The following is a 9044-nucleotide window of genomic DNA, read 5'->3' as shown; positions in this document are numbered from 1 at the left end:
TCCTGAATGATGCCAGTGAGTGGGTGAGGGAACACGGGTTAATGACATTCTAGTCGAAATCAAGAGGAAGAAATGGGCTTGGGCAGGGCATGTAATGCGAACGCAAGATAACCGCTGGTCCTTAAGGGTAACGGAGTGGATTCCAAGAGAAAGAAAGCGTAGCAGGTGGCGGCAGAAGGTTAGGTGGGCGGATGAGATTAAGAAGTTTGCAGGCAAAGGGTGAATGCAGCTGGCAAAGGACAAGGTTAATTGGAGAGACATGGGAGAGGCATTTGCCCTGCAGTGGGTGTAGTAAGGCTGATGATGATGGTGATAACGTTTATTTATTCGTGCAGCATGATCGACTGAATCAGGACCCATACTTTAAACACACGCTTTGCAACACGTAAACGTCACCAAAGACATTCGCCAGTAATGCGCTTTAGTATTCGTACCGTATCGTGGTTTTATGCATTACGCTCTTATCGAATGTATTTAAAGTACCAGTAGAGACGAAGATTCATTGCATCAGACTGATACGTTCCGTGCTTCGGATTATGTGTAGAAGAAATTTTCAGGCTTAAAAATGTATTTCATAAAATCCCCCAAAGCCAAACCTTGGGTAAGAGGCACGTTTTTCATGTGCTAAGGGAAATTATCTCCAATGTTTCTAAAACGGAAACAAAGAACGCAAGGCTGCGTTTTTATGGAATCAAAACGCTAAGGCGCCCGTGTACTTTGCGATGTAAGTGCACGTTAAATATCTCCAGGTGGTCGAAATTATTCCCAGCTCTCCACTACGGCACCTCTTTCTTCCTTTCTTCTTTCACTCCCTCCTTTATCCCTTTCCGTACGCCACGGTTCAGGTGTCCGCCGATATATGAGACAGATACTGCGCTATTTCCTTTCCCAAAAAATCAATTATTAAGAACGCAAGGAGTACTAGTTAACTTGACATGAAATTTTCTACATATCCTCCTGCTGAGTCTATGACTAACTACAAAGAAAACTGGCGGAGTCGCTTTGTCATTATCCTGATAGCCCCGGCTACGGCCACTGCAGGGCAAAGGCTTCCTTCTACCACTGGCCTCTAATTCTACCTGTCAAATTTCCTTATATCACTACAACGTTTCAAGGATTTTCACCAGCGCACGAAGACACGACACACTGGCAGAGGGACCTCCCGCGCCATCCTGGTGTTCTTCCCTGTAGGCAAGATGCCCTAAACGACGAGTGACCATGGCTAGTCCAGCGCTTTCACACTTAAAAAAAATGTATCATCCAGCCCTGACGGTTGGTCTGTTGTCTCCTCTCCACATTACACTTTTCCTTTCCTACCTCAGGTTTTCTCCCTTCTCTCGAGAGACTGCGAAAACATCATGAGGGTGTTTTCACTTTTCACCATCTTTCCTTCCGCAGAGCCTCCTCCAGTCCAGAAATAGCCGCCCACCAAGCCGCCATGAAGTACAGCCTGAACCCGTTCGTGCTCTCGCACCAAATTCGCGAGATGGGTGATCCCAGGACGCGGGATTACCCGCTCGTGATGAACCCTCTGTTCGTGTTCGCACTGCTGGCCAGCTACCTCTACTTCGTTAAGGTCGCCGGACCACGGTGGATGAAGAACCGCGAACCCTTTAGGATCCTCAGCATCGTGCGCTTCTACAATCTGGCCCTGGTGGTAATCAACTTGAGGTTCCTCTACGTGTTACTGCGGTTCACCTATCTTCCGGGCGGCCACTACAATCTGTGGTGTCAGGGCATCACGGGCTTCATGACCGACGAAATGCGCGAGTTCTACCGAACGGGCTGGGTGTACACTGCGGCGCGGTACATGGACCTCCTTGACACCGTGTTCTTCGTGTTGCGCAAGAAATTCACCCATATCACCCACCTGCACGTTCTTCACCACACTATTGTGGTGGCCAACGGCTGGTTCTTCACCCTCTTCGCGCCTGAAGGCCAGACCGCCCTGGGTATGTGCCTGAACGTGTTTGTCCACATCATTATGTACTCGTACTACTTCCTGGCAACCTTCGGCCCTGCGATGCACAAGTACCTGTGGTGGAAGAAGTACCTCACCACCCTGCAGATTGCGCAGTTCGTCATCATCATGATACACATGTCCATACCGTTGTTTGTGGACTGCGGCTTCCCGAAGCATCTTGTTATAATGGGCAACATTCAGACGTTCCTCATACTATGCCTGTTCATTAACTTCTACATCACGACGTACCTGAGGAAGTCGGTTCGACATGGGCACAAAGAAAGCGAGTATGTTAGCACCGAGACCGTTTTAAACGGGAAGACTGACTGAAGGACACATACCTAGAGAAAAGTGCAATTTGCGAACGTTTCCGCGCATTTAGTGCTCTCGACTTGAAACGCAGACAATTTCGCCGTTTTCCAAACGGGATGCAACGAAGCTAAGGGCCCACAGGAAAATGATGAGAGGCAGAGCTGGCTTCAGGGGCTCTAGTATATTTCATCTACATCGCATGCACCTCTTTGTTTTCCTGTAAGCCCAGATTTCTACCGTTTCATTCTGTTATAGCTTGCAGCTAATATGGTGCATTGCGTTTTCTTAAGCGACAATTATACAGGCAGCATCCACGTCGCGTTTTCCTTGATGGAACCTGGTAGAAGAGTTCTTCCGCCACACGTCAAGGGTCGTATTTCTCGCTTTAAGAATAACCATTGTGGAATAAATATGCTCTTCTGTGCGTGCCTATCACAAAGGCTTTTTCAGGATAAATTTTTACATTCACGGAGAGCTCAGCAGAAGCAGCGGCTCGGTTGTAATGACGTCGCCTGCAGACTGCAGATTTTTGTGCGCTGACCTCGAAATTTACTTGTAAAACGATAGTTGCCTTCGTTGAGCGCATGAAGTGCTTGATATTTCATGTAACCGCCATCTGAATTTCTTCTCATTTGTTTGCTCGTTTGAGGAAGTTAACACTAATAAAAACTAAAAAGGCATCGAAGTAAGTGCAATGTTATCGCCACAACAAGGATGCCCCAGCGCAAGGGGGAGTCTGAAGAGTTATGCGACGTCATTCAAATGCTTGGCAAGACTGAAACATGCGTAACGGAAAAACGCAACTCGTGCATGCTCAAGAACGAACTGTGCTGCAATTTGTCGGTAATTGTTGTCTCTTTAGACCTGCACTTACCTCCAAACATGATTCCGAAAACAATGAGCAAATCGAGACAGTATTTTTAGATGATGGCAGCTGTTTCACGGTCACATTTCTTTTTTTCCCCAAAAGATGGTAAAGACAATGCAAGGATTTTATGCGCAAATATTGGCGTTTTTTTAAGTGGGTAAGCTTCTCTTTTTCTTGGTTCATAATTTGTAGAACTTTGCTGGCTGTTTCTAAAACCACCCAGATGGGACACTGTCTGCAGAATAAATAGTTCACTGTTCACGAAACGAAAAAGATAAACGCTGTAAATTAGCACAGGGCCTGTTTTCTCTTATTAAGGTGTGCAATCGTTTATGAACTGCCATTAAGTATGAGGCAGTGTCGCATTTTTTTTTCGTCTGTTTCACATTCTTTCCTCTGTTCTGCACACTATTTATTTTCGTTGATCGTGATATTCGTAGGATACTTAGGCTACAAATTATGTTTTCTGTGCTAGTATGTTGTCTGTCTAACAAAAAAGAAAACTTGTATGCTGGCAAGCTTCTATTAAACATAGATGACCCGTTTATTTTTTATTTTATTGTTTTCTCGCGTCTTAAACAAAAGGAAACTCTCGCGTACTCTTTGACAACTCTCTGCAAGGTTTCTAGTTTAAATTATTGTTTCTTATTAACTGCAAACCTACCCTGCCTCTGTCTGGAATGCGTCGGAGTTGATGGCTGTCGGTCAAACTTTCACCGAATGGACGCCACAGCGAGTAAGTAGACTACGCGAACCCATGACGTGAAACCTCGGCAGATCCTTTCACTCTCATGTCAAGCCCGGTAAGCGAGAATTAGGGCGGTGCACTGAATGGAACGGTCTCTCGCTTTCCACCGTGGAAAAAGTGTATACCTTTTCACTTCGGCTCATGTGAGAGAGTGACAGCGCGCCGCCTGAACAATGGTGTAAATTTGCATAACAGATATTTTTCTTGTTTTCTTCACCCACGCTTGCAGCCATGACTAGACTGAGAAATATAAGCATTGCCAATGCCTGTGACACTCGATGTCTGATCCACAGAAACGCCAACCAATGGGCACCCGACAACTGGTTCAAAAAAAAAAAACTGCTCATGCACACGCGAAATTCTGGTTGCAAATTACGCAGAAATGCATTTCTACCTATCCCGTATGCGAATGGTGTAGGATTTCCATGAAGTTTGTTGTACTCCTTTCTTCTTGAGAGAGTGCCCGTACAGGCCAATGTATTTTTGTTGCTCTTAACTGGAGAATGGCATATATGCGCCCTGCGTGGAATTGACCAACCTTCGGGCACGTAGGGACGTGATAATGCTGGAGATTATCCTGCTGCAATGTAACTGATGGGAGGACATTGGGTTATTGAACCATAAATGGACAGAGCTCTGCGAGATGCACCAGTAACTGAATGAGGCAGGAAACTGGACTGAAATAAATTGATTGTGAGTGTGAGCATGAGCTACTAAAAGAATAGAGGAAGATTCTCTGACTCTCAGAGAAAATGCAGTGTGGCGCAGCGCATATTTCTGGCATTGTGGCAAAATATTGAAGCCTCAACGGAGCAAACAACCACACTACATAAACGCAGGCCGAGCTGCTAAAGCTGCTGTTCCAGAAGAGAGGAGGAGCAGTGACAGGAGGGCATAAATTGTCAATAGTTTCGGGTTCAGCGCAGAGCGAGTAGAAAGAAGTGACTGGCAGACCAGATTTTTGAAGGCAGAAATGCGACTGCGGAATGCAACAACGTAGCGGATGTAAATTACAGGAACATCAGGCTCTTGAGATCGCCGTTGCTTCCTGCTCTATAGGGAAGGGAACGTGGTGTAGGTCTGGTGACAAGAGAAATGTGGCTTCAAAAAATTGTTGCATTGCTTCGTTGTGTTTTAAGGCAGCTAAGCAACTAAGACTCGCATGCTCCAAGCGGAAAGTTCCTATTGCCATGTGCCTAAGAAGCCTAGGAGTGGTAATGCACGCGGAGGTTTGTGGAAGAACAGCGATTAGGCCGCTATGGGAAGTCTTTGCCACAGTGTCGGAATTGAATGCGCTAATGCAAAGAAACTTCAACACGCCGATGCCTGGCAATTCAGGAGGCGCGCTTAGAGTCTAAAGCGATAACTATCGGGTGTAATTATTGCAGAAGAGGAGCGGCCCAGTTTACACAAGTCAAAAACCACTGCTAAAGATTTTTCCAGATAGGGTAGAGGTGACGGAAGGATGAATAATAAAAAATGATAAATAATAACGTAACAATGATAATACTAATAGTAATAATAGTAATTTTCTTTTGTCACCGTCATTAGCAATACAGGGGAGACAGGCCGGTCTGAGCCTTTAGATGGCTTGTAGGACCGTGCCTAAAAAAATACAAAGTGACTGAAAAGCATATATCATGCGTATATAGACAAAGAAAACGCATAACAATAAACCTGGAAAACAGCACACTAAAAATGAGCAAGTCGATTCAAAACAAAGACTGAAAACAACATAAACGGGCAAAATCTAACAAGGCGAAACAGATTGCACTAATATTAAAACTAACTTTACCGTTCATTCTTCAATAATTCTCTCAGCTTGCCTCTAGAGCTAGCCGTAAATATTTCATCTGGCAGTTTGTTGAGGGTAGCCGCAACATAAGCGCAACGCCTGGCCGCACCATACCTCGTGTTTGAACGAGGAACAATGTAAGGGTTATGTTTTCTAAGTTGTCTCGTCGGGGTAATTTCCTGTTTAAATTCAATGTACCAATAGTGCTTAAGGACGACTGTATCAGTGAATAAGGATATGAAGTTTGGGAGCCCTAGTTCACGGAAGATATCTCCAGCTGACAAAATGAGTGTGTTATAAGCAATGTTTTTAAGAATATTCTTTAAAATGCTGTCGATCCTACGTATCAAACGATCCGAGCAAAAGGCGACAATGATTATACCGTATCTTAACACACTGTACGCCAAAGCATGTACAATCGACCTTTTTTTCTACAGATAAAGGCACAAAACTTTTGATATTAAACGACAACCATGCCACTGACCTCAATTTAGAACAAACATTAGATAAATGGTGATGCTAGGTTAAGCTACTGTCGAAAGACACTCTTAGATACACATTCCCCATTTTACATAGGTCAACATTTACAAGAAACACAGTTTGAAATATCTAAGTAAACAGGAATGTTAATAACCGTTGTCTTTGCAGGAGAACGAGAACTGACGAGCTGTGTTTTTTGGGCGTTGACAGCAATTCCATTGTCAGCAAACCAGCGCATTGCATTGTAAATGCCATTTTGCAACAAACCAGAGGCCATTTTGTAGGATAGATGCTTTGCCAGTAACGCTGAGTCCTCAGCATATTGGAACACTAAACGTTTGGAAATAGCCAAAGGGAATTCATTCACAAAAATAATAAACAAAAATGGAGATAGAATTCACCCCTGAGGTACACCGCATTCAGCGGCAATTTACAACTGAAAACGCCCTTATTGCCGGTAGCGACCATTTTATAACGATTGCTGAGGTAGTTTTCGAGAATGTGGTAAAAAGTCCCACGGAATCCTGACAAGCACAGCTTGCTTAACAAAATTTGATTGTTCAGGGAGTCAAATGTTTTCGCTACATATAAGAAGAGAGCACACGTGAAAAGATTCTGATCAAACGCTGAAAACAGTTCATCCGAAAATTCCTCACGAAGGGCAACAGTACCACGTCCAGAGACAAAGCCAAACTGGCGATCATTCAGGGCAGAAAATTTGTTATGAAAAGAACACATGATGCAAAAAAGAAATTTCTCCAAGACCTGGGCAATTACAGGTAGGACAGAAATTGGCCGGTAGTTTACCATCTTAACTTTGTGTCCAGACTTGTGTAGGGGTAAAACAACTGTAGTTTTCAGGCGTTCAGGAATTTCATCACCCTCCAGAAAACCATTCAGTATGCAAAGGAGAATATCTGACAGAGCATTAAAGTTCCTGCAAAGGATGTGTAATGGTATTCCATCATATCCAGTAGGCTTGTTAGGGCGGAAGCTGAAAAGAATTGTTTCCAGTTCATATTTCAAATTTCTATCAAGAAAAGCTGTTGCAGGTATGGATTGCATTAATGAACTAGAGCTAGTAGTGGTATTAAAAGCCCTTTGCGACGCTTTTACAAAGTGCCTGTTGAAAGCACCTGCTACTGCTGGCAGAGGCTGACGAAAAGAATCGAAAACAGAAAATTTATTAGAATTCGTACCTCTGAGATGATTTACTAATGACCAAGTTTTGCTCACATTATTTGAAGATTGCTGAAATTTAAAAAATAAAGGAAACGACGCTTGGCGCCGCGCAAAAGGGCAACAACCCTGTTTCTTGCTGACTTGTATTCTAAACGCCGATCTAGGTTTTTTTGACTTCTTTTGCACCGTTTCCACAATCTATCTCCATACGAAATTGCATAAGAATGTCCGGCCTCATCCAGCAGTGACCCTTTCTGACGGTTTTAGTTGCCAACCGAGCGCACTGTAATTCAAAGTTTTTCAGCTGCATACAAAACTTTTCATAGACTTTTCCCGCTGATATTTCGTTAGTTAACGAAGCCCAATCAAATGAAGCGATAAGATTAACAAGATTAGATTAATAATAATAATAATAATAATAATAATAATAATAATAATAATAATAATAATAATAATAATAATAATAATAATAATAATAATAATAATAAGATGATGATGATGATGAAGAAGAAGAAAAATTTACAAGACCTAATTGGTTCTATATCCGGTTTAACTTCCTTGTGAAAACTCCGCAACAAAGGAAGCCGTCAAAAGCCGCAAACCAAACCACTTGGACTGTTACTGCTTTACATTTACCAGGAAACCCTTGCAAACGCATCCTGTTTTTGACGCGCGGTTTCTGATTATGGGTTGTGCGCCCGTGAATTCCGGACGAGGAGAAAGGCATTCAGGGTAGCAAAGACAGCGGTGTCATTTAGAATCTCTTGCTACTCATAAAAGTGAGCGCAAGAATTCTGTTTTTGTTTTGCATCTTCAAACAACGCTTTTTGCCGACTAATGCTTCATTGTGCAAGTAACGACTAGGCCCTGCTTTTTGAGCAGCCGGAAAATGTGCCGACAGATAGCCGGACATTCTGGCTACAGAAAGCAAGCCGTTACTCGTTTTGCACGTCAGGACGTCCTTGTGGCGCTTTCGGGAGCTGCAAAACAAGAAAATTTTAGCGGGCTCTTTATTGGGAAGGTGCCAGAGAATTTTCTTTACCTTTAGTGTTTTAACTTGGAGACGACGCTGTTAGGAGAAAATTTCATAAAACTGGCACTATCATTCCCTGATGAAAGGCTTGCGAACGCTAACATATGCAACAAATATCATCACCATCGTTATGTTTGTGAGGCTGAGTCCACTGCCCTGCATAGGCTTATCTCTGTTACTCCTTTGCATTTACCCGGAAACCCTTGCAAACGCGTCCTGTCTTCTGCCAGTAGCGGGCAGGCATTTTGAAAAAATTCTCTAATTTCATGCCCTGCTTGGTCCTGTGTTGTCCCCTGCCGCGTTTCCCCCCCCCCCCCCCTTTATTACCAGTTGTCGTAACAAGACAGACAGGTTAGTTCACTGCACGTTCGCTTTAATGCGTTTCTTGAAGTGGTAAAATAATGAAAACAATGTTATACGGTAACCAACTGAAAGGAAACGTGGATTTTTGGTAAAGAATGATCGACAATATATCATGTTATTGTCATCGATTAGACTGTAAAGTGGTAAGCCGAATATAACGAGCAAAAAGTGTACTATTGGGCTAAAGGAATGTAAGAATCTCCTTACCAAGAATGCGGCTACCTGCAATATGCCGTTTTAGATTACGGTCTCTGCCGTAGTAGACGAATGATACGCTTGGACAGCGCCTAGAAAGTAAAG

At 43.5% G+C, this 9044-nt stretch overlaps 1 pseudogene; it reads left to right on the top strand.

The window, feature by feature from the left end:
• The first annotated feature begins 1399 nt into the window (after positions 1-1399).
• On the top strand, positions 1400-3510 carry LOC144097375 (very long chain fatty acid elongase AAEL008004 pseudogene; annotated as a pseudogene).
• Positions 3511-9044: the final 5534 nt, after the last annotated feature.

The sequence above is a fragment of the Amblyomma americanum genome, chromosome 7 (assembly GCF_052857255.1).
Source record: "Amblyomma americanum isolate KBUSLIRL-KWMA chromosome 7, ASM5285725v1, whole genome shotgun sequence".
Classification (NCBI taxonomy): Eukaryota; Metazoa; Arthropoda; class Arachnida; order Ixodida; family Ixodidae; genus Amblyomma; species Amblyomma americanum.
This window is presented reverse-complemented; position numbering and strand designations above follow the sequence as displayed.